This window comes from Camelus bactrianus, chromosome 36, assembly GCF_048773025.1.
Source record: "Camelus bactrianus isolate YW-2024 breed Bactrian camel chromosome 36, ASM4877302v1, whole genome shotgun sequence".
Taxonomy (NCBI): domain Eukaryota; kingdom Metazoa; phylum Chordata; class Mammalia; order Artiodactyla; family Camelidae; genus Camelus; species Camelus bactrianus.
The window spans coordinates 9031296-9053007 of record NC_133574.1 but is presented as its reverse complement, the minus strand read 5'-3'; the positions used below and the strand labels follow the sequence as shown (position 1 = coordinate 9053007).

The 21712-nt window shown below is 38.4% G+C and overlaps 3 pseudogenes; 1 reads left to right on the top strand and 2 right to left on the bottom strand.

Annotated features, from left to right (window-relative positions):
• The first annotated feature begins 2847 nt into the window (after positions 1–2847).
• Positions 2848–3811, top strand: LOC141576185 (olfactory receptor 9G4-like; annotated as a pseudogene).
• Positions 3812–4663: 852 nt separating this feature from the next.
• Positions 4664–12795, bottom strand: LOC141576092 (olfactory receptor 9G19-like; annotated as a pseudogene).
• Positions 12796–15815: 3020 nt separating this feature from the next.
• Positions 15816–16734, bottom strand: LOC141576091 (olfactory receptor 9G1-like; annotated as a pseudogene).
• Positions 16735–21712: the final 4978 nt, after the last annotated feature.

Below are 21712 nucleotides of genomic sequence, written 5' to 3'. Positions count from 1 at the left end.
AAGATACTGAATATAGTGCCCAGTGCTATACAGTAGGAACTTGTTGTTTATCTATTTTATATATAGTAGTCATATATAGTAGTTAGTATCTACAAATCCCAAATTCCCAATTTATCCCTCCCCACCCCATCCCCCTAGTAACCATAAGTTTGTTTATTATGTCTGTGAGTCTGTTTCTGTTTAGTAAATAAATTCATTTGTGTCTTTTTTTTTTTTAAGGTTCCACATATAAGTGATATCATATGGTATTTTTCTTTCTCTTTCTGGCTTACTTCACTTAGAATGATGATCTCCAGGTCCATCCATGTTGCTGCAAATGGCATGATTTCATTTTTTATGGCTGAGTAGTATTCCACTATGTAAATATACCACAAATTCTTTACCCAGTCATCTGCTGATGGACACTTAGGCTGCTTCCATATCTTGGCTATTGTGACTAGTGCTGCTGTGAACTTTGGGGTGCATGTGTCTTTTCTAATTAGAGTTCACTCTGGATATACACACAGAAGTGGGATTGCTGGATCATATGGTAAATCTATTTTTAGTTTTTGGAGAAATCTCCATGCTGTTTTCCATAATGGCTGCACCAAACTATATTCCCACCAATTTTCCTCTCTTTTAATCCATTCTATGATCTGAGGCAAGAGTAAACCTTGAAAATGTTAACCAGCTTGTGTCCCTTTCTCATAATGGTGATGACTACTGTTTGTGCTGGTTTTAAGGCCAAAATCCCTAATCTGGATTCCAGTGAATTTTGTGAGCTGATAACTCTATGGCTCATTCTGGTTCCTCTTTCCTTGCCATCTTTATTTAGCCCCTGTCAGCATCTTCAACTCTCCAGACTCTCTCATGTAAGGGATCTGATACATGTTTTTCCTTCTCATGGATGTGCTCTCCCTTCTCATTCCCCCCAACAATGGGCTGTATTGTGTTCATTTTTCAGATCAAATTTATACATCTTTTCTTCTGAGAAGACTTTAAGCTTAGATATATATGCACATAAACCCAGAACATTAATTTTTTTTCAGTTATTTGTCTAAGTCAGTAGTCTACTACTACTACTACTACAGTAGTAATTGGCTCTGTCCAGATATTTTAGGTTCCCACCCCAAATTATATTGTATTAAAAATGAGCTTCAGAAGTTCCAGATTTTTAAAAAATTCCTTAGACAAGTGATAACATAGCAGAAATAGTTTATAGTAACCATTGAGGTGGTGTCCATGACCCACCATTTTATCTGCTACCAATTTAATAACCAAAAATTCCTGCCAAGATAATTCTACTCAAGCTTGAGCATATTCAGAAGGAAGTTGTACAAATAAATAACAACATAGTACTGTAACTGGGGAGCTCCTGGGATGTGTGGGAATCAATCATGTGAGTGATGTAGTTTGGTGGAAGTTCTAGTAGGTGAAAAGTGGTGAGGAAGAGATTTGTAGAGGTTTATGTTAAAGCCACTTTCTAGAACCTTGGATGTATGACTAGAGCATCTGTGCTTTGTGTGTTCATGAGACGTGATCCATTAGATACTGTAAAGAAACGGAATGGTCCTCTTTAACCACAGTGTCATCAGTCAAGTCACATCCTCTCTGAACCTATTAGCTACATTTGAAAGGTTAGGATACCCAATCTCTGAGAGATATCTCACAAAGTAACAAGTGAAAACAATAGAACTTGAAGTAGGAAACTTGGATTTGCATTCTAGTCATAACACTGTTTCTGGCTTAGCTCAAAGATAAGTGTTTTAACATTTAAGTAAAGCACAATCTTCTTAATTTTAGTTTGCTCTCACTGCGTCTCTGCCTGGGGGGAAGTAAGCTGGTCACTGGGGCATTAGCACTAATTCTATAGTGTTTGACATTAGATACCTTCTCTTAGCTTCTCTCTGAGAGCCATGCAAGTTCAAGATACAAACTTTGAAGGATTCATGGTTTCTCAATATATCTTTAACACCAAAAATTTGGTTCTTCCTACTATTCACCACCTACTGTATCAAAAAATGTTTAAACCATATATACATATATGTATGTGTGTGTGTGTATATATATATGTATATAAATCTCACGTTAACTAGAGAAAAACATGGAATAAAAACACTTTTAAAAAAATCTATTTTCATAGGTGAAGAAATTCAGGTTGTCAGAGGATTATAGGATTGCCTTAATTGGGGAACAAGAGAAACAGTATATTTACTAATAAGAGAGGCAAGTGGCTTAAAAGCTGAAAGCACATACTTTTCATAAAGAAAATTTGAGGTTCAAATACCAGCTGCTGTTGACTAGTTCTGGGACCTTGGAAATGTTTCTTAAATTGTGTGAGGATTATAATAATACTTACCATATACATTGTGGAAAGAATTAGGTGGTTAAGTATAGAACTGAGGATACTCTGAGCACAGTGAGTCATGTTTTTACTAGTCTGTTTGTATTAACAGTGGCAGGAGTAGCACAATGAACTGGCATTTGTAAAGCGACCAGCATGTGCCTGACACGTCAACACTCACTGACACACACGGGACACTCACATGCTGGGTGCTCACCGTGGGCCTGGCATTTGGCTGGATGCTTTCCTTTATGTCTCCTTAACTCCATCAGACCACCTGTCATAGCTCATCATTTTTCTCACCTGCTGGATGAGACTAAGGGACTTGCCCTGCATGAAACAATTAGTAAGTAAAAGCCCTAATTTCAAAATCAGATCCCGACTCCCATTCCAGTGGTATTTCCAAGTCACAGACTGAATTTTTTACCATTTTATCTAGACAGTAGGGGTTCATGAATTGTTGACTTGATCCATATACTTTTAATTCTTTCAAAACAAAAATCACTAGTTTTTTTTTTTCTCATGACCGTTATCAGACTTTCCCCTCTGTGGACATGGAAATAGGAAATCACACTGTCCTGACTGAGTTCATCTTACTGGTCTCTCTTCAGACCCCTAGTGGCAGCTGATTCTATTTGGAATATTCCTGGTGCTCTACCTGACCACCTTGTCAGGGAACATGACCCTAGTTATCTTGATCCACGTCGACTCCCGCCTGCACACACTTATGTATTTTTTCATTGGCAATCTGTCTTTTTTGGATTTCTGGTACACTTCTGTGCATACTCCCAAATCCTGGCCAATTGTGTCTCAGAAGATAAGCACATTTCCCTGGCTGGGTGTGGAGCCCAGCTGTTCTTTTCCTGTGTTGCGACTTACAGTGAGTGCCATCTCCTAGTGGCCATGGCCTACGACCGCCACTCGGCCATCTGTAACCCGTTACTCTACTCAGGCACTATGTCCAGCTCTCTCTGTACCAGACTCATTGCTGGCTCCTACACAGGAGGCTTCTTGAATGCCATCACCCATGCCACCAACACATTTTGACTGAGGTTCTGTGGCAAAAATATCATCGACCACATCTGTGATGCACCACCATTGGTGAAAATGTCTTGTACAGACACCCAGGTCTATGAAAAGGTCATCCTGGGAGTGGTGGGCTTCACTGTCCTCTCCAACATTCTTGCCATCCTGATTTCCTATTTCAACCTCCTCCTGGCTATTCTGAGGATCCACACAGCCTCAGGAAGGCGCAAAGCCTTCTCCACCTGTGTGTCACACCTCATCTTGGTCATGCTCTTCTATGGATCCTTGCTCTTCATGTATTCAAGGCCAAGTTCCACCTACTCCCTGGGGAAAGACAAAGTGGCTGCCCTGTTCTACACTGTGGTTAACCCACTGCTCAACCCTCTCATCTGTAGCCTGAGAAGCAAAGATGTCAAGGAGGCCTTCTGGAAAGCAACACAGACCAGAAGTTGCCAGAGATGAAGTTTATCTTTTGGCAGCATGCTCTCATTGCACTTTCTACATTACTGGCTTATAAACATGTTTGTAAATGTTGCAACATTTCAAGTAAATACAATAGGTTATACTTAAAAGATGAAACATTGTGATCAAACCATTTTTAATTATTTTGTTGTGATTAAACTATTTTAAATCCAAAATACCAAGCTGTTTGATGTTCTACAGTGTTGTATTTTGCTTCTTGGCAGTACTCGATTTTCATACAAGTTATCAGCTGGATTATCTGTGAGAGGTTTTAGAAAGAGAAAAGAGGAGTTGGTAGGGTTTCACGCACATACTTTGACTTTGAATCTTAGCAGAGTTTTAAATAACACGCCACTGCCCTCTCTTTTTCCATCACAATATTCTTCACATTCCTTTCTTTTCCATTACCACAGACACTCTGTGGGTACTGAACAAGAAGGATCTGGGGTATAGTCCACAAATCTCAAGAATCAATTTAATATTTTCTTCACATTTCCTTCATACCTCATTAAGTAGGTGGAAAAAATTGGATCTATCTCAGGGGAGATAGTAAATTAACATTCAACCATTTGGGATTCCAGAAGCAATACATAATATTCTATATCACATTAAACCTTGATGTTGTTCTTTGAAAAATACACTAATACTACATTGAATCCATCTTTTGTAGAATAGATTATAGCATGATCATTAAAGTAAAACAAAGCAATGCAACAAAAGAAAATATTTTTCACTGGATTTCTTTGACTAGATAAACAAATGTTTTATTAATGCCTCTCCATATGCCTCTCCTGAAGCAATTTATTTGCACTGAGCACTGATTTGAGAAATGTATGTAATTTAGACTTCACATTATGTTACCTTGAAGGGTTTCTTCAGAGTTTCTTTCACGTCTTTATTCCTCAGACTGTAGAGCATGGGGTTCAGCATGGGGAACAGCACAGTGTAAAATGTGGGCACCAATTTGTCCCTCTCGAGGGACTAGCTGGGTGAGAGTAGATGTAGAGAGTGGAGCCACAGTACAAGGTGACAGAGGCCAGTGGGAGGAGCAGGTGGAGAAGGGTTTAAAGCAGCCCTGGGGAGAGCGGATCCTCGGGATGGCAGCGATGATGAAGAGGCAGGAGGCCAGGATGAGCAGAGCTGGTGTGATGACATTGGAGGCCAGGAGAAAGTACAGCACATCCTGGTAGGTCTCTTCCACATCACATGCCAACTTCACCAGAAGTGGGACATCACAGAAAAAGTCATCAACAACATTGTCACCACAAAAACTCAAATTGAGTGTGTTGCTGGTGTGTATTATTGCATTGACAAAACCTCCAGTGTAGGAGTAGATAACCAAGCAGATGCACCATCTCCTTGGCATGGCCTGAGCATACAGCAGGTGGTTGGAGATGGCCACATAGCGGTCATAAGCCATGGCAGCCAATTGGTAACACTCACTGTACCTGAGCCCAGCAGAGAAGAACTGAGCTGCACAGCCAGGAAAGTAGATGCTCTTGTCTTCAGAGATGCAGGTCATGAGGATCTTTGGGGTGTAGACAGAGGAATACCAGAGATCCAGTAAAGACAGATTCCCAGTGAAAAAGTACATGGGTGTGTACAGCCTTGAGTCATTACAGATCAACACCGTGAGAGTGGTATTTCCTACCAGGGTCACCGAGTAGACACCAAGGAACATCACAAAGAGGACCAGCTGCATCACAGTGTCTGTCGTGAAGCCCACCAGGATGACCTCAGTGACCGTGTGATTGCTTCTCTCCAAGCTTTAAGGAGACCTCACCTACAAATGAAAGAGTGAGATGTTTACGGCAACCAGTACCAAAGGAGGTAATTCTCTGTTACAAATCTGTGAGATATGGTCAAGGCCATGATTATTGGAGTAAGGAAGATCTGAGCAGGAATCTTGGCTGGGTTGGGCAAGTGATGGAAACTTTCTGAGCCACAACATATTTATGTCTTTAAAATGAATTTAGTATTAGGAAGCCTTCATGCTGTTTGGCCATTTATTCTTGTATTAAGAAAATATTTCTTGAGCCCTTGGTGCTGTCTAGGCATTGAAATACAGCAGTGAGGTTGATAAGGTTGACCCTTATGGAGTCTTCATTTAGAAGGGAGAGATACATAATACATAAACAAAAAAGTATAGAAATATTTTTAGTTAATGCTAGATGATATTAAGAAAATTAAACTGGCTCATGAAGTGAAGAGGAAATGGGAGTGGAGCTAATTAAATTCAACCACTGAGGGAAAAAATCTGTTTCCCATTTCCCAGCTACAAATGGACAAGTAATTCAAAGCCTGTGAGATGTGGGAAAGGACCTGTGGTTTAGAAGGTAGTGACAGATGAAGGGTGGTAGAATATATCATCCCAATATGCCAATTTGGCATAAGAATTATTTTAAACTAATGGCATTAAAAAAAAAAAACAGTAGATACCCAAGTACAGTTTGATCTCCCCTTTACTTCCTTAAAACAAGAGTAAAAACTCTCATGTCAGAGCCACCCTCCCAATACCAGGAGAAAAGAAATATTCTTATTATCAAAGACAGGAAGTTGAGACCAAAAGAATTCTGCACAAAGAGACCTTGTTAAAATAATTCTTTTTTTCTTTTTCTTCCATGTTGTAGCATGTATCATTATTTTATTCTTTTTTATTGCCTAGCAATATTCCTTTATATAGATAAACTATATTTTGTTTACCCATTCATCAATTGACAGATACTTAATTTTTTTCCTTTTGGCAATTATGAACAATGCTGCTATGAAGAAATTTTGAGTAGAAATCTAGGAGCAGAATTGCATAGTCACACAGTAAATCTATATTTAACATTTTTAAGAACTGCCAGACTGTCTTTCACATTAGCTGCACCATTTTTCAATCCCACCAGCATGGTGTGAGGGTTCTAATTTTTTCTTATTTTCACCAAAACAAGTTGTCTGCCTTTGTAATGTTAGCAATGCTAGTGTTTCTGAAGTGTTATAATACTGTGATTTTTATTTACATTTTCCTAATGACTAGTAATGGTGATCATTTTTTCGTGTGCTTATCAGCCATTTGTTTTTCTTCTTTGGAATAATATCTATTCAAATCTTTGGCCTATTTTTAATTAGGTTTTTTGTCTTTTTATTTTTCAATTGTAAGAGTTCTTATATATTCTGGATACAAGTCTCTTATCAGCAATATGACTCGCAAATATTATCTCCCACTTTGGATTATCTTTTCACTTTCTTGGTGATGTACTTTCATGAACAAAGGGTTTTAAATCTGATAAGGTCCAATTTATGTATTTTTTCCTTGCTTGTTTTTGGTGTCTTATCTAAGAAATAATCTAGCCCAATAGCCTAAACCCATGGTCACAAAGATTTGCTCTTTTTGTTCTAAGATTTTTATAGTTTTATTTCTTAAATGTAGACCTATGACCCATTTTGAGTTGTTTTCTGTATATGGTGTGAGACTGGGAACCAACTTCACTGTTTTGAGTGTAAATATCTAGTTGTTCCAACACCAATTGCTGAAAAGATTATTCTTTCCCAACTGAATTATCTTGGCACCCTTGTCAAAAATCAGTTGATTATTGTTTCGGTTTCCTGTTGTCCCTGTAACAAGTTACTTCATACTTAGTGGTTTAGAACAATACGAATATATTATCTTATAGTTCGTTAGGGTTAGAAGGTGGGCTCAACATGGTTCCGACAGGGCTGAAATCAAGGTGTCGGCAGGGCTGTGTTCCTTCCAGGAGACTCTCAGGGAAAACCCTTTCCTTGCCTCTTTCAGCCTCTAGATGCTGCCCACATTCCATGGCTCACGATCCCTCTCCTCCATCTTCAAAGTCAGCACCATTGTGTCTCTATGACCATTCTTTAACAGTCACATCCCCCTCTGACTCCTTCTGCCTCTGTTTTCAATGTTTAAGGATCCTTGTGATTATGTTAGGTCCAGCCTATAATCCAGTATAATCTATTTTAAAGTCACTTGATTAGCAACCTTACTTTCCACTTCCTTTGTAACCAAATATATTCACATGTTCCAGGGATTAGAATATGAATGTTTTGGAAGGCATTATCCTACCTACCAAAACCACAATTGTAGCATTTTTTTTTCCTGGACTGCTTTATTCTATTCCTCTGATCTCTGTGTCTGCCTTTATGCCAGTGCCTCACTGTTTTAATTCCTGTAGCTTGTAGTAAGTTTTTAAATTGAGATGTCTGAGCCCTCCAGCTCTGTCCTTCCTTTTGCAACAATTCTTACGTTCCTTTTGCCTACACATATATTCTTAGTCTCTGTTTCACAATTGCTTCTCTTTGTTCAACTTGTAGAAATCATTTAGATTTTGCCACTTCTTTGGGTCTTTATTTCTTCATGAGGGCTTCCCTGTTATATAAAACTTATACTAAATAAATGTGTATGCTTTTCTCCTGTTAATTTGTCTTATGTCAGTCTAATTTTCAGGCCCAGACCCTAAAGTAAAATTTTGCCTCCCTTACACAGTTTTCCTCCACAATCATAGAGGAAGTTCTCCCCTCAGTTATTCCGCAGGATCCTTTGGCACATTTATCATAAATCCCAGAGAGAGAATCAAACTGAGCATTAGAGTGAACTGTCACAGTGGAGACCTGCAAATTATCCATCTGGTTATGGCAAGTAAAAAAAAAAAAGTAATTGTAAGCTCTTTTGGGGTCTAAAAGCCTAGGATTTAGCACTGTTTTCCAGTTTTTATAACTAGCCATGTACAATTCTACAAAGGACACATCCCAGTTTGATCCCATCTGTAGTGGTAGTTCTCAGTTCTATCACATTCAAAAACTTCCACTTTACAACAAACATTCTTTAATTTTTTTTTTATGGTGCTAAAATGAAATTTATAGTTAATATAACATTTTGGTCCTCTGAGACCCAAAATCCCATTTGGCAGTTGTTCTCCCACACATAAAACAAACAATACTCTTGGACACCAGCAGGGTGTCCAAGAATTCAACACAATTCTGACATTATCTACCCTGAGATAGCATTGGATTTTACAGGAAAAGGGCTCAGTCCCACAAGACTGCTCCTTCTCCCAACTTCAGATACCAGTTGCAAGCCCAGGTTGTTACCTGTACTTCTGAACAACCTTCTATAAATCAGAGGTTTCCAGGAGCCCCCAACTTGAGTTTGATTAAATTCCCAGAGCAACTCCCAGAACTCAGAGAAACATTTTATCTAGGAGTTATGTGAAGGACTAAAAAGACAGCTGGAGAATATCCCTGAGGGGTAAGATTACTTGCGATGATATTGTGCCCAGTTCACCTTTTCATGAGTCTACTGGGTCTCTGGGGTCATGCAGAGATGTGAGCCCACTAGGAAACAAACTCTAAGACAGTAGAAATTTTTTTCTGTTTTGTTCATTGCTGTACACCTGGTACCTAGAATATTACCAGGCATATAGTAGACACACATACATATTTAATGAATGAATGAGTGAATGAATGAATGAGTTGCAAGAGAAACAAGTCCATAGTATCAATTTTCTGGGTGGCTTCTAATGATGTCATTTTATCCTTTGACTATCAACAGAATTGTTTGAAATCTTCTATGTATTTTCTGGTGCGAGTAACCCTTGGCCAGTTGTGTTGCCTGCAGAAAGGAATAGGGAGAAACAAAGAAATCTGCCTACAAAATATCCTTACCAAATATTTGTTTGTCCAAATGGACTGAGTCTGTGTTGTCAGCTAAAGAATGTCACCATCTGGCCCTACATGGGTTAAGTCATTAGCCACTGAATTTGCCGACCTTCAACACACCCTGAAAAGAGTTCAGGCTGGAGATAAGGAATGAGACACTGTGCTCTGGGAAAACTGTCAGGACAGGCCTTCAAATAGATATTTCCAGGAGAAAATTCTATGAATGCAATTTCCTGCATCTTCCCTTAGGAAGAGAAGCACTAAGGTCACTAAGATGTCTGTGTCTTGTGACCAGCAGCAATTTTCTACCAAGCTGTGTGCTTGATTGCACGATGCCTCTAAAACCACGTATATGCTGACCTCCCCTCTGGTGTCTTCAGAGCAGTTCCTCAGAGGCGTCTAAGAGGGTGTCCCTTGTGTCTCTCAGGCAATAGTCCTAAGTCCCCAAATAAAACTGAAACTCACAGCTCTCACATTGTGCTTTTTTTATTTCAATCAACAGTGTAAGAAGCTTTTCAGGTCAGCAACAGACTTTCTGTCATTATATGCCACGATGGATATAGGAACCCTGCTCTAGAAATCAGAGCTGACTGTTTAAACCGGAGACAGCTTGGATACCATGAAAAAAAATTGACTTTCAGGCAATTAACAAGGATTCCACTTCTCCATCACTAGTCAACATTGTAAAGGCTCAATTTCTTTATATGAGAAGCAAGGATAACTTATCCCTCCTACAGTGTGTTGTTACTGAGATAACTCAAGGGAGGACTAATTTCAGTGCCTGGCACATCATAGACACTCAGGTAACCAGTGGTTCTCAAATGTCATGCCCATGGCATTCACCTGGCCCAGCCCAGAGCTCCTAACTCAGCAGGCTGGTGGTGGGGCCCAGGAACCAGCTTCCACTGAAGCAGCCTGAGGGCTTGTCTGCGGATCAAGTCTGAGAGATGCTGGAATAAATATCAGTTGTTTCCTTGTTTTTCTTCATATCAGGAGTCCTGCCTCCATTTGAATGTTGTGAAGACTCAAAGAGTTAACAAATGCAAAGATGTGTCACATGTTCACATTTTAAAAGGGAAGCTACAGACAGAGCTACTTTGAATTCTGACACCAACACAGGAGAAGATGGGGCACACATTTCCCTGGGCAGGGACTGACTCAAAGAACTGAGTTCTGTGTTTGTTAACCAGAGCCAGAACACTGTGACAATCCAGCTGTGTTTGTTAACCAGCTGACGTGTTGTCCTTCCTAAGGATATATTTCTGTGTCAAATTAAACAATGCACTTTTCTTTCAAAATGATTAAAATATAACCTTTTATATTTTGAGAGAAGCTTCTCTTAGCTGGAATTCTTCTCAAAAATGCCATATGCCTTTGTGCTATCTTAAAGAATATTAAACTGAAAGAAATTTGAACTTTTTTGAATGTCTTTTGGCCTTTAGAAAAATAACCTCTAGTAATCACTGCTGCTTCATCCAGTTACCTCAGTTGCCCTTGAGATATTAATAATGCTGCTTCTTTTGTAAGTGGTTCCTGATAGTAGCTTGCTTGTTGTTTTTCTGATGTAATTATGTCATTATTATTATTTTTCTATCATCCCTTGTCTTTTTCTGTAGTATTAATGGATAATTTTGTCTCTAATAATGAAAAGTGCTACTTCTTCTTGTGAACTCCCAGAAGTTTCAGAAACTTCAGTAGGAAGATGGTGAAGATATTTCAAAAGATGCCCTTTCATTAGCACATATTGTATCTTAGTATGTGAATGATCTTAAGACAGGTTGTGAGGAACAGGTAACATTTTCCATCTAACTGTAGCATCTGAATTGGTCAACTTACCTAAAATTATCAGCAACATCATCACCTCAACAAGGTTCAAATCTGCCTGTCCCAGAATCTTTTATGCCAGTTTCTGAATCCCCAGGGTTGTACTTCCTGCAGCCCCTTAGGCTTTCCTAGGCTTTGTTAATAACTAACAGGACAATTAAATAACATTGCATGTTGACAAAGTGGGTATTATTCAATGATGGGAAATATGTATTTTTTGAGACTACAATTCCCTGGTGAAATGTAATGTCACAATTTCCATTGCCATTCTCTCTAGTTATGTAGAAGGCAAAATAAACATACGTGCACACGCTTGTGTATACTATACATTTATATGCATATATTTGCATATTAAAGCATATACATTCAGTAATGCTGATATCTTTATTATCTGTTGAATACCTTTCTTTTGTCTTTCCAAATCCATTCTCTATACTTTTAACCTGCTCTTTGCTTCAGGATGATCAGCTGTCTTATCTGTATCAGTAGGTTCCTTTGTGCTCTCTCTGCTTAATGGGTTTAACCAGTGTTGTCACTAGCGAGGAAGTAAGTGAGGTCAGAGTGATTTTTCTCTGTCCTCTTTGTTTGCAAAGATACCACAGATGTCTGCATCCCTGGACCTAGACCATAGCTCCTGCCAAGTGACCCATTTCCAAGCTCTCTCTCCAGAGCGTATAACCTCACTCTGTTCTTACACCATCAAGAATAGAGAAGTAACACTCTCCGAAGTTATTAGTTCTAGGGTTAGTACACTATTTCTTGGGATACAAATAGAAATTATACATATCTTTTGGTAAGTTGGCTTTTGTTGAAATTTAAATCTGGACTATCCAACAGAAGAAAAGAAACAGGCAGGCAGAAAGCCATATTGCAATATTTAACTTCCAGAGACAAGAAGGGAGCAATTTCCCAATGTGCCACAAACCCTAGATCATAACCAAATATTTTGTTGTTCAGATACTCATGGCAATGTCTCATGGATTAGGTGATTCTTATGGAATGAAGTAGCTAAGAAAACAACAAAGGTGATATTTTTCTTGTAAGGAAAAAATATCTGTCTTTACTTGGATAAAAACTAGCTCAAGATGGTCCAGTAGGGAAATGCCACTCCTTGATAATTCTCCAGGCTGAGCTAGTTTACAGCCACTGAAAACTTGAACCGATGGGGAAACATGGATCCTTTGAGGAAGAATCTTGAAACTTAGCCAATGTGTACACTGTACATCTTATTCCAAGGCTTCTTGTGAATGGCTAGCTACCATTTATGAGAGTAATCTTATATGGGGAAAAGGTAAATATCTAGATCTTCTGTGGGTTATTGGATATTGACTCTGAATTAACACTAACCTCCAGTGATGGAAAAACATCAGGGGTACACACTTAACAGTGGGTCTTGTAAAATAATTTAAAGATAGTTTTGGCTTGCATGCATCTCTCATTGAGCCCAGTCAGAACAGATATGTGGATGATTATTTTTACCCAGACCCAGACATCATATTGGGTACAGCTACATACAATACAACAAAACTCTCATTTTAGCTCCCTGTCCCTGACCCATGGAATGAGGATTACCGTTGTTGGGAGTTCAAGTAGAAATTCCTGTAATTGCTTCCCCTAGATCTCCTCAGCTAAGGCAGTATACAAAATGCAGTGTAGCCTCCCTGGGGGCAAGTGCTGATATTAGTGCTTTCATCAAAACTTGAAGATGCCAGGTTAGGGATCTCAGTCCCTCACATTGAACTCCTCTCTTTGTCTGAGGGAAAAGAATTGAGGGTCTTCAAAGGGGAGGTCATGAGTGAACAATGACGGAATGCTTCCCCAGAAAAACACCCTCAGGTGCTCTGACCCTTTGGAATCCAGGAAGTACCCTGGTTGTGCTGGGCTCCTCCTGCATTGAACTGATAGGGGCCACTCTGCTGGGCAGGGCTATTGATGCCAATCACCAGAGAAAAATTATTGGAGGCTATAAAATGAGATCAAGAAGTATCATGGCTGGAACCCAGGGGATTCAGCAGCACATTTCCTAGCATCCCCTTAGCTTTCTCTGTCAAAGGAAAAGTACCACAAACAAATAAAAACAAGATAATCAAAGACCCAGTTCTAACAATAACATAATTTGGACAACTTACCCGGTAATTCTCATTCAACTGAGGTGCTGAGAAAGTGTGAAGGGACTAGAGCCATGCAAGAAGGGAGGTAGAGAGAGAGATTTGTTTTGTTACGATGGCAGTAGAATTTATGATAGTAGTTAGTTTTGTACATTTCAGCTGTACAGACCCTGTTACTGCACTTCTTTTTCCTTATTTTTTCCTAGAAACAAGACTGAATGTGAATAGAAAAACCCTATAGTATAATTTTGGAGATACCATAAGTCCCACTAGTAGGAAGTACCCACTGGCATCGTCTATGCTGTGAAGGATCACCATGTGTTTGTTTTTAAAAATAAAACATGTAAATCTGAGGCATTTTTTGCATGGAGAACACTCATAAACATAGGTACTTAAAAATATTTCTTAATACTCATATACTGAAAGACATAGAAGCTACTCTAACACTTTAAGCTTCCTTTGTGATTTGATAAAATGCCTTTAAGAATTTCTACTATAATTTTAAATTAATATGGAAGAGTCTTCATAATGTTTCATAACTATAAACTACATATGAAACGTAGCCAACAACACTTTAAATACTTACTACTGATCCCACATTTAAACGTATTCTAAAGCATTTTCTAAAACTTCAGTGCCATGTGAAATATAGTTTTATTATTACTATGTATTTTCATGTCTTCCTAAGATTATCATCAGCTGTACTTTACCTTCTACCTAGGGTCCTGGTAATGTTAGACTTGATTTTGAAGTTAAGATCACTTGTCAATACACAAAATATTATGATTATATGCTTAAACCAGTGAAACTTATGGTATCTGGGTATATTGATAATTTTTTGAGAATAGGACTTTGTTGTTAATCTTAAAAGAATGAAATTATTTTAGAAAAGAAAATTTTCATCAGTAGTTGAATATCCTTTTTGTAGTTAAATATCAGAATTTGTAATACTAGGATGTTCAAGAATAGGTCTATTACATCAATTTTACCTTTTGTAACTAATGTTTCCCTCTGGAATGATGAATTTTCTACTTTCAGGTAACCAACATCACATACCTGATTTTCTGTCACTGTACTACAGCAGTTAGATCTGTTAACCACTTAAAAATAATATAGTTTATAGGAATTTCATTATTATTAGTGGGAAATAGAGAAAGGGATTTTAGAAAATGAGAATCTAAGTTGGCATTAATAGCTTTTCTTTTTAAAACATTGCCTAAACCAAGCATCTTCCAATTACACCATTGGGCCATGTTCCTATTGGGTTACTACGTGTTACAACTACTAGGGATTATACACCATGGGTTTAATTTCAGATTAATATGTATCATGGCCAGTGCTGATTGGTTTTTCCTGCTCTGAGAGGGTCTCCTACAATTTGGGGGAATACTTGCTTAAATTTCACTTTCTTGAATGTTTTTGTTGCTACTGTTACTGTTTATACAAATAGAAAAAGGGCATTCTTCACTTTTTGTTGATATAAATTACATTAACATTGTCTCACTTTTAAAAATCAAAATTATATGCATCTCATCATGTTTCCTCTTCTATTTGACCACTAAGTGAATAAAATCCATCTATAAATTTTTCTTCTGAGTAATGTGTACTCGTAGACTTATTTCTTAAGTTGTTCAACCTCACTACACTTATTTTATATTATTGTAATTTTATTCTTGTAATCTTGATGTTATGAATGTCACAATTTGAAAGTAGAAGTCCTTGTAGGTTCACTCCTATAAAATAAAAGAGAAGCACAGGGAGTTATACAGTGATTCACAAATATCGTGTCCATGGGAACTTGACCAATTTTTCCTTATTGGGGAACATATTTAAGAGACATGTAGATTGGAGATATTAAGCTTGCTGATTATAGTTTTATGGATATTTGATGGGTGTCTCTGAGCTTTTGTGCTAAATCCTCTGGGGAAAAAACTTACATGTAAAAATGCTTTAGAAGTTCTGTTGTGGGAATGGAAAGTGATGATTTTAAGTAGTTAATAGTCATATAAAAATATTAAAACTTAATTCAGCATTCTCCTATTTCTATTGGATACTATTCTATATATACCAGTCAGTCAGAAATGCTCTCATGCTAAAGAGAGGGCTATTCTGTCACTTTATGAAGGTAGAGAAGAGGGTTTGATTTTAAGTTTTTTTGGTTGTTTTTAATTTAGAGTACTATGAAATTCAAAACAAATTCTTATATTTTATACCTAAATTTTATCTCCTAAATTGCCCTGATTTTCTCATTTTAATTCTCTTGAATTGTCATGCATTAAGGGTGCAAATTCTTTAACTGGCATTGTAAGAATTCTTGCTCCTAATAGAACAAAATGGCAGCTCTTCTTAAAATATAATAACCCGATCAAATATTGTCTCTGGATCTCCTAAAAGGAAAGAATCTTAATTTATATGAGGAGTTTATTCAGAGCCTCTCTCACATCCTTATTCCTCAGGCTATAGATCATGGGATTCAACATGGGAAACAACACAATGTAAAATGTAGAAACTATTTTGTCCCTGTCCAAAGAACAGCTCAATCGTGGACGAGCATAGATGTAGAGAATGGAGCCATAGTACAAGGTGACAGAGGCCAGGTGGGAGGAGCAGGTGGAGAAGGCTTTGAGCTGACCCGGGGTGGAGTGGATCTTCAAGATGGTGGTGATGATGAAGAGGTAGGAAGCCAGTATGACTGCAGTGGGTGTGATGACATTGGAGGCCAGGACAAAGTACAGCACAGCCTGGTAGCCATCCTTCCTGCCACAAGCCAGCTTCACCAGGGGAAGCAGATCACAAAAAAAATTCATCAATGATGTTGTCATTACAGAAGTTCATGGTAAAAGTTCTTTTGGTAATGATGGAAGAGTTAATAAAGCCACCGAGGTATGAGGCTGTTACCAAGAATGCACACAGCCTAATGGGCATGGCCTGAGAGTAAAGCAGTGGCTTTGAGATGGCCACATAATGGTCATAAGCCATGGCAGCCAACAGGTAACACTCACTGTACGCCAGCCCAGCAGAGAAGAAGAACTGAGCTGCACAGCCAGCAAAGGAGATGCTCTTGTCTTCAGAGATGCAGGTCACTAGGATCTTTGGAGTGTAGACAGACGAATACCAGAGATCCAGGAAAGACAGATTCCCAAAGAAAAAGTACATGGGTGTGTGCAGCCTTGAGTCATTACAGATCAACACCATGAGGATCATGTTTCCCACCAGGGTCACAAAGTAGACACCAATGAACACCACAAAGAGGACCAGCTGCATCACAGGGTCTGTTGTGAAGCCCAGCAGGATGAACTCAGTCACTGTGTCATTGCTTCTCTCCATGGTTATTGGAATCTCACCTAAGAAGAGAAAAAAATGAGAATTCAGTTTAAATCACTGTCCTGTATACATAGAAAATATGTGAAATAATCTATGACCAACAGTGTAATTTTTCATTTTAGAAAGCATTTTCATTTTGTAATAAACCACTTAGACTTTACAATTATATATATTGTTAAATGATAAATTTAGGTACATTAATCTTTCAATAGTTTATTTGAGCCAACACCTATTTGAATCAGGCAGCTATCAAATTAATTCTGAGTACCCCAGGAGAAAAGCTAGGAGAGATATTTTTACAGAAAAGACACAGATCAAAGCAAAACAATCATTTGATTGGCCATAGATTAAGTGGTTGACAAGTTTGGGAAACCCTAGCTGGCTCTTTGTGATTGGTGCTTCTTAAGTTTCATTTTCTGGGATTCAAGGTCCTTAACTCTGGCTTAATGTTTTATTTTGCTTACAATCATTATCAAGATATAAATAAGAGCCACCTTAGTCTGATGGCTCACTTGTTTAATGACTTTAGATATGCAATTCCAAAAGTCTGAAGTGGTTAATGTTCCCCCCTCCACCTTAGGAATGATTGTTCAAATAAAGGAAGGATGTACTTATAATTTCTATTTTCTTGTATTTTAGCCTTCTTCATCATGCCAGTCTACTTTACTGCTAAATGTGTGATTTCTTAGCTTAAAGTGTTACTTGTTTGTATCTGGAACTCTGAACATCACCTATTTTTAATGTATTTTGTAAAAAATCAAGCATTTTTCTTTTAGCACTTCTGCATATTGTGACACCCTGAATCCCTATAAATTCTTGTCATAATAATAATTATAGGGATAAGAGAATACTCAGATTATAAGAATGTAAAGTGAATGTATACAATTTGGTGGAGGAAATGTATGCAGGAAAATAATATACAAAGATGGGATTATAAAAGGCAAAGGATTAACTATTTTTTCCTTATTCTATCAATAAAAATATATTTGACAATAATCTAAATAGCCAGTTTTATTTTATTTTATTAAAAATATTTATTGAAGCAGTCAGTTACAATGTGTCAATTTCCAGTGTACAGCATAATGCCTCAGTCATGCATATACATACATATATTCATTTTCACAGTTTTCATTAAAGATGATTACAAGATATTGAATATAGTTACCTGTGCTATACAGAATAAACTTTTTTAAAATCTATTTTTATTTGTATGTAAGTAGTCAACTTTAGATGTAAGCAATTCATATGTAGTACGTAAGCATTATAGGAGAATTAACTTACAAGTTATTTAAAACTTTTAATGCACTTTAATGTTTTTATCAAGAATTTTTATATTAATAACAATTAGGCAAAAAATTACATATCTTTGGATATGACCACAAGACTCGGCATTCCATCCAATGACACAGAAATGTGCTCACTTTCTTCAGGATTCCCTGCACGTAGACTCCAGCTGTGCTCTTGAAGTGGATAGACAGGAATACATCTAGTGTCTGTGCATCCATGCATTGAAGGAACAGTTCCAGTCACACTGACTTCCCACCAACCAAAGTTGTTTTGTAGCTAAATAAACAAAATTTTCAGTGAATATGACAGTGATGTGTATGCTCGCCATCTTGAACTTATAAAAACACTGTTTGTCCAAGACTCAGTATTAGTGTTACTATAACCTACTTCTGAGTAAAATGTAGGACTCTATCAGACTGTCCCTCTGAGGCTTTTGCTACCACTTCTCTTCTAAAGGTCCCTGTGTGGGTTCAAAATCACACACAGCTGAATTCAGTGTTGGTGCTTTGGTTCTCATATGACTTGATCTACCAGCAGTTTTTGATGTGCTTTATCCATTCTTCCTGCTAGAAACACTCTCTTCACTTGGTTTCCAGGTCATCAGACCTGCCCGGGTTTTCTTCTACTTCTAAAGCTACTTGTTTTCCAGTAGCTTTGTTGTTATGGCCTCTAGCTTTGAATTTTGGAATGCCCCGGAATCAACCCTTGAATCTCTCCTCTTTTCCATCCACAGTCACTCTGGTGGACCATCTAGTCTAATGACTTTAAGTGCTGTTCACATGTGAGGTCCTCCCCCTGCTTTGTGTGTGTGTGTGTGTGTGTGTGTGTGTGTCTATCTGTTTCTTCCTGACCATGCCTCTTCTCTGAACTCCAGATTCATGGATCCAAATTCTTGCTTAACATCTCTTACACGATGTCCACTGGGAAGGTCAGGAAAAAATTAGTTTCCAATAGTCCATCCTAGACTGCTTTGCTCTCAGACTTCTCCACTGTAGTAAGTGGCATCATGTCAGTTTAAGGATAATCAGTGGATATTTTTGACCCTTGTTTGTCTTTTGCTCTGTAGTTGACTAATCAGTGACTTCTTGATTCTACCTTCAAAATATACCCAGAACCTGACCCCCTTCCCTAGCTCCAGTGGTTCAGCCCTGCACTGAACCACTGTTATCTCACATCTGCATCACTGCAGAGCTTCGTGATGGTCTTCCCGTTTCCTCCCCACTTCCGTCCTTACCCTGCTGAGTCTCTCAACAAGACTGCCAGAGTGATCCTGTGAGAACACCTGTCAGATCACGTTACTCTTCTTCTTCAAACACTCCAATGACTTCACAGTTTATTCAGAGTAAAAGTCCAAATCCTTACAGAGATGTACAAGCTTCTTAGCTTTCTGCTCCCAGCCCCTCCTGTTCTCTCCTTCCCAGTTCACTCCGCTTCACCCTAGTAGCAATGCTGCCCTCCTTTCAACTCCTAGAATAAACTGGTTTCACTCAGAGCCCTTGACAGTTACTCTTCCCCGTGGATAGAATGCCCTTCCTCGGTATCTTTATAGAGAATCCCCTCCCTTTTCTCAGGGGTCAGTTGCCACTCGCATTACCCCTTTCCAGGTGTTCCCTGATCACCATGGTGCACTCCACTTCCCTGACGTTCTTATACCCCCTTCTACTTTATTACTCTCCCTAGTGCTGCTCACTCTCTAGTATTACATATTTCTTGTTAATTCAATGTATTCTCTTTCCCCTTCAGTAGAATATCATCTTTCCCACCTGCTTTTGATGCAAAATGTGTATCAGCTCAGTGTTTATCTCATTTAAATTTGTACATTTACTATGGCGTTTTGTGGGCTGTTTATTCTAAGTTGAGTAACGTCAATACAAACTGAGAATAGTTTGGCGATGGAGTGAAGTCTTTGAAAACACGGACCCAGGAGAACTAAAAGGGGTTTCCTGTGAGAAAAAGTTGAAAACTCTTGTACCAAACCTTAAACTTAATAACTTCTGTTTCCATTTGTTTTATGATTCTCGCATTTGTGCTAGAATGTTATCACACATAAAAATAACATCTGAGCATTTTGAGTACTTTACTCTGAGTCAAGTACTGAGCTCAATGTTTCATAGGCATTAGTTTATTTATTCCCATTATTTTATTTGTCCATCATGGGTATATTTAAGGATTAACAGAAATAATTTTACAGAGGCCCAAACTGAGTTTTCATGAGTAGTTAGTCATTACACAATTAGTAAGTGGTGTTGTCTTACTCCAGGGACCTGGCGCTTAACCACTAAGTCACCTCCCTTAATATCTGACATTAGAGTAACAGTTGTTTGTGGGCTCCGTGGGTCCTTCTCTTTTTGGTTACAACACCCTAACTAAAAACCGGTAGGATAATTCTGAGAGACTCATGCTGTCACAGGTAAGCACCTCACACATGTCGCATCAGATAAACACTTACTCATGGCTTCCAAATGATCTCCCATCAGAGTCCTGTGTCTCTTCCATTTACCGCCAGTCCTGTCTATAAGTACAGAAACATTCTGTTCACCTCTCCCTGGACCGGGACACTTACCGGCAGTTGTCGTAGTCACAGCCAACAAAGGAGGACACCATGGGTCCGGATGACTTATCTTTATTCAAGTTCCCCAGTGTATTTGATCTTTAAGCACCTCAGGGTTTCATAGCTTGGAAAGTCTCTGAAAGGCAACTAACCAAAAAGTGTGTTAACCTCAGTGCCAATGAAGAGAATGCGTTAAAAAATTGATGATGCTAATTACTACATTTGAGAAACTACTTTTTGTAAAACATCTTCCTGGGGTCTTTATTTAGTTGTCAAACACCTATGGAGAATGAATTGCCGTTTCTACTTCAGACGAGGAAATAGATCAGGTCAGTTAATTAACTTGCCCAGGGAAGTGCAGTCAGGGTTTGAACCCAAGGTGATCTGATTAAAAAATTCATAGTCTTCCCCTTACACCAAATGTGCCTCAGAGACTTAATGCTTGAGTCTCCATTCAGCTGAGATAATAGTGCTTCAAAAGCGGACTGCACTTACCCCGAGTGTTTATAAACACAGGCTCTGCACCAAGCATATCCGGCCTCACTCTTCCTCAACTCATTGCCCAACTTTTAAATGGCAAGAAGCCTGTCTTATTGGCTAATGTCCTTAAAAGCAACTTGTCAAGTTTCTCCATTATTTATATAAGTAATATTTATTGAGTACTCAGTATGCATCAGACACCACACTGAGTGCTTAAAAGTCATTGCATTTTAACTTTCACAGTAATCTTGTGAAATAAATATGATCATTATGCCCATTTTAGATGTGGGCTATATGAGACATAGAAATGATTCTACATGCATTGTTCAAAGTCACAAAATGTAAGACTCGTACAGGGAAGATTAAATCTATTTCTGTGCTAATCATCTGTCCCCAGATCATCCTAGTTATCCAGCATTTACTCTGTTCCAGATACTCTGCCAGGTACTGTGGAAAGTGATAGAACTGAAGTATGGGGCATGGCCTTAAGAAGGTGGAGTTTATTGGGAGGCACCACATCTTTGTAAACAAATACAACAAGTTATGGTGGAACTACCTGTTGTACCAGATAGTGAGAGGCAGGCCAGGATGGAGAGCTTGCTAGGGGCAAAGAAGGAAGTGTGTGTGTGATGAGACATTTTTCACAGGAGGGAGAAACATGTT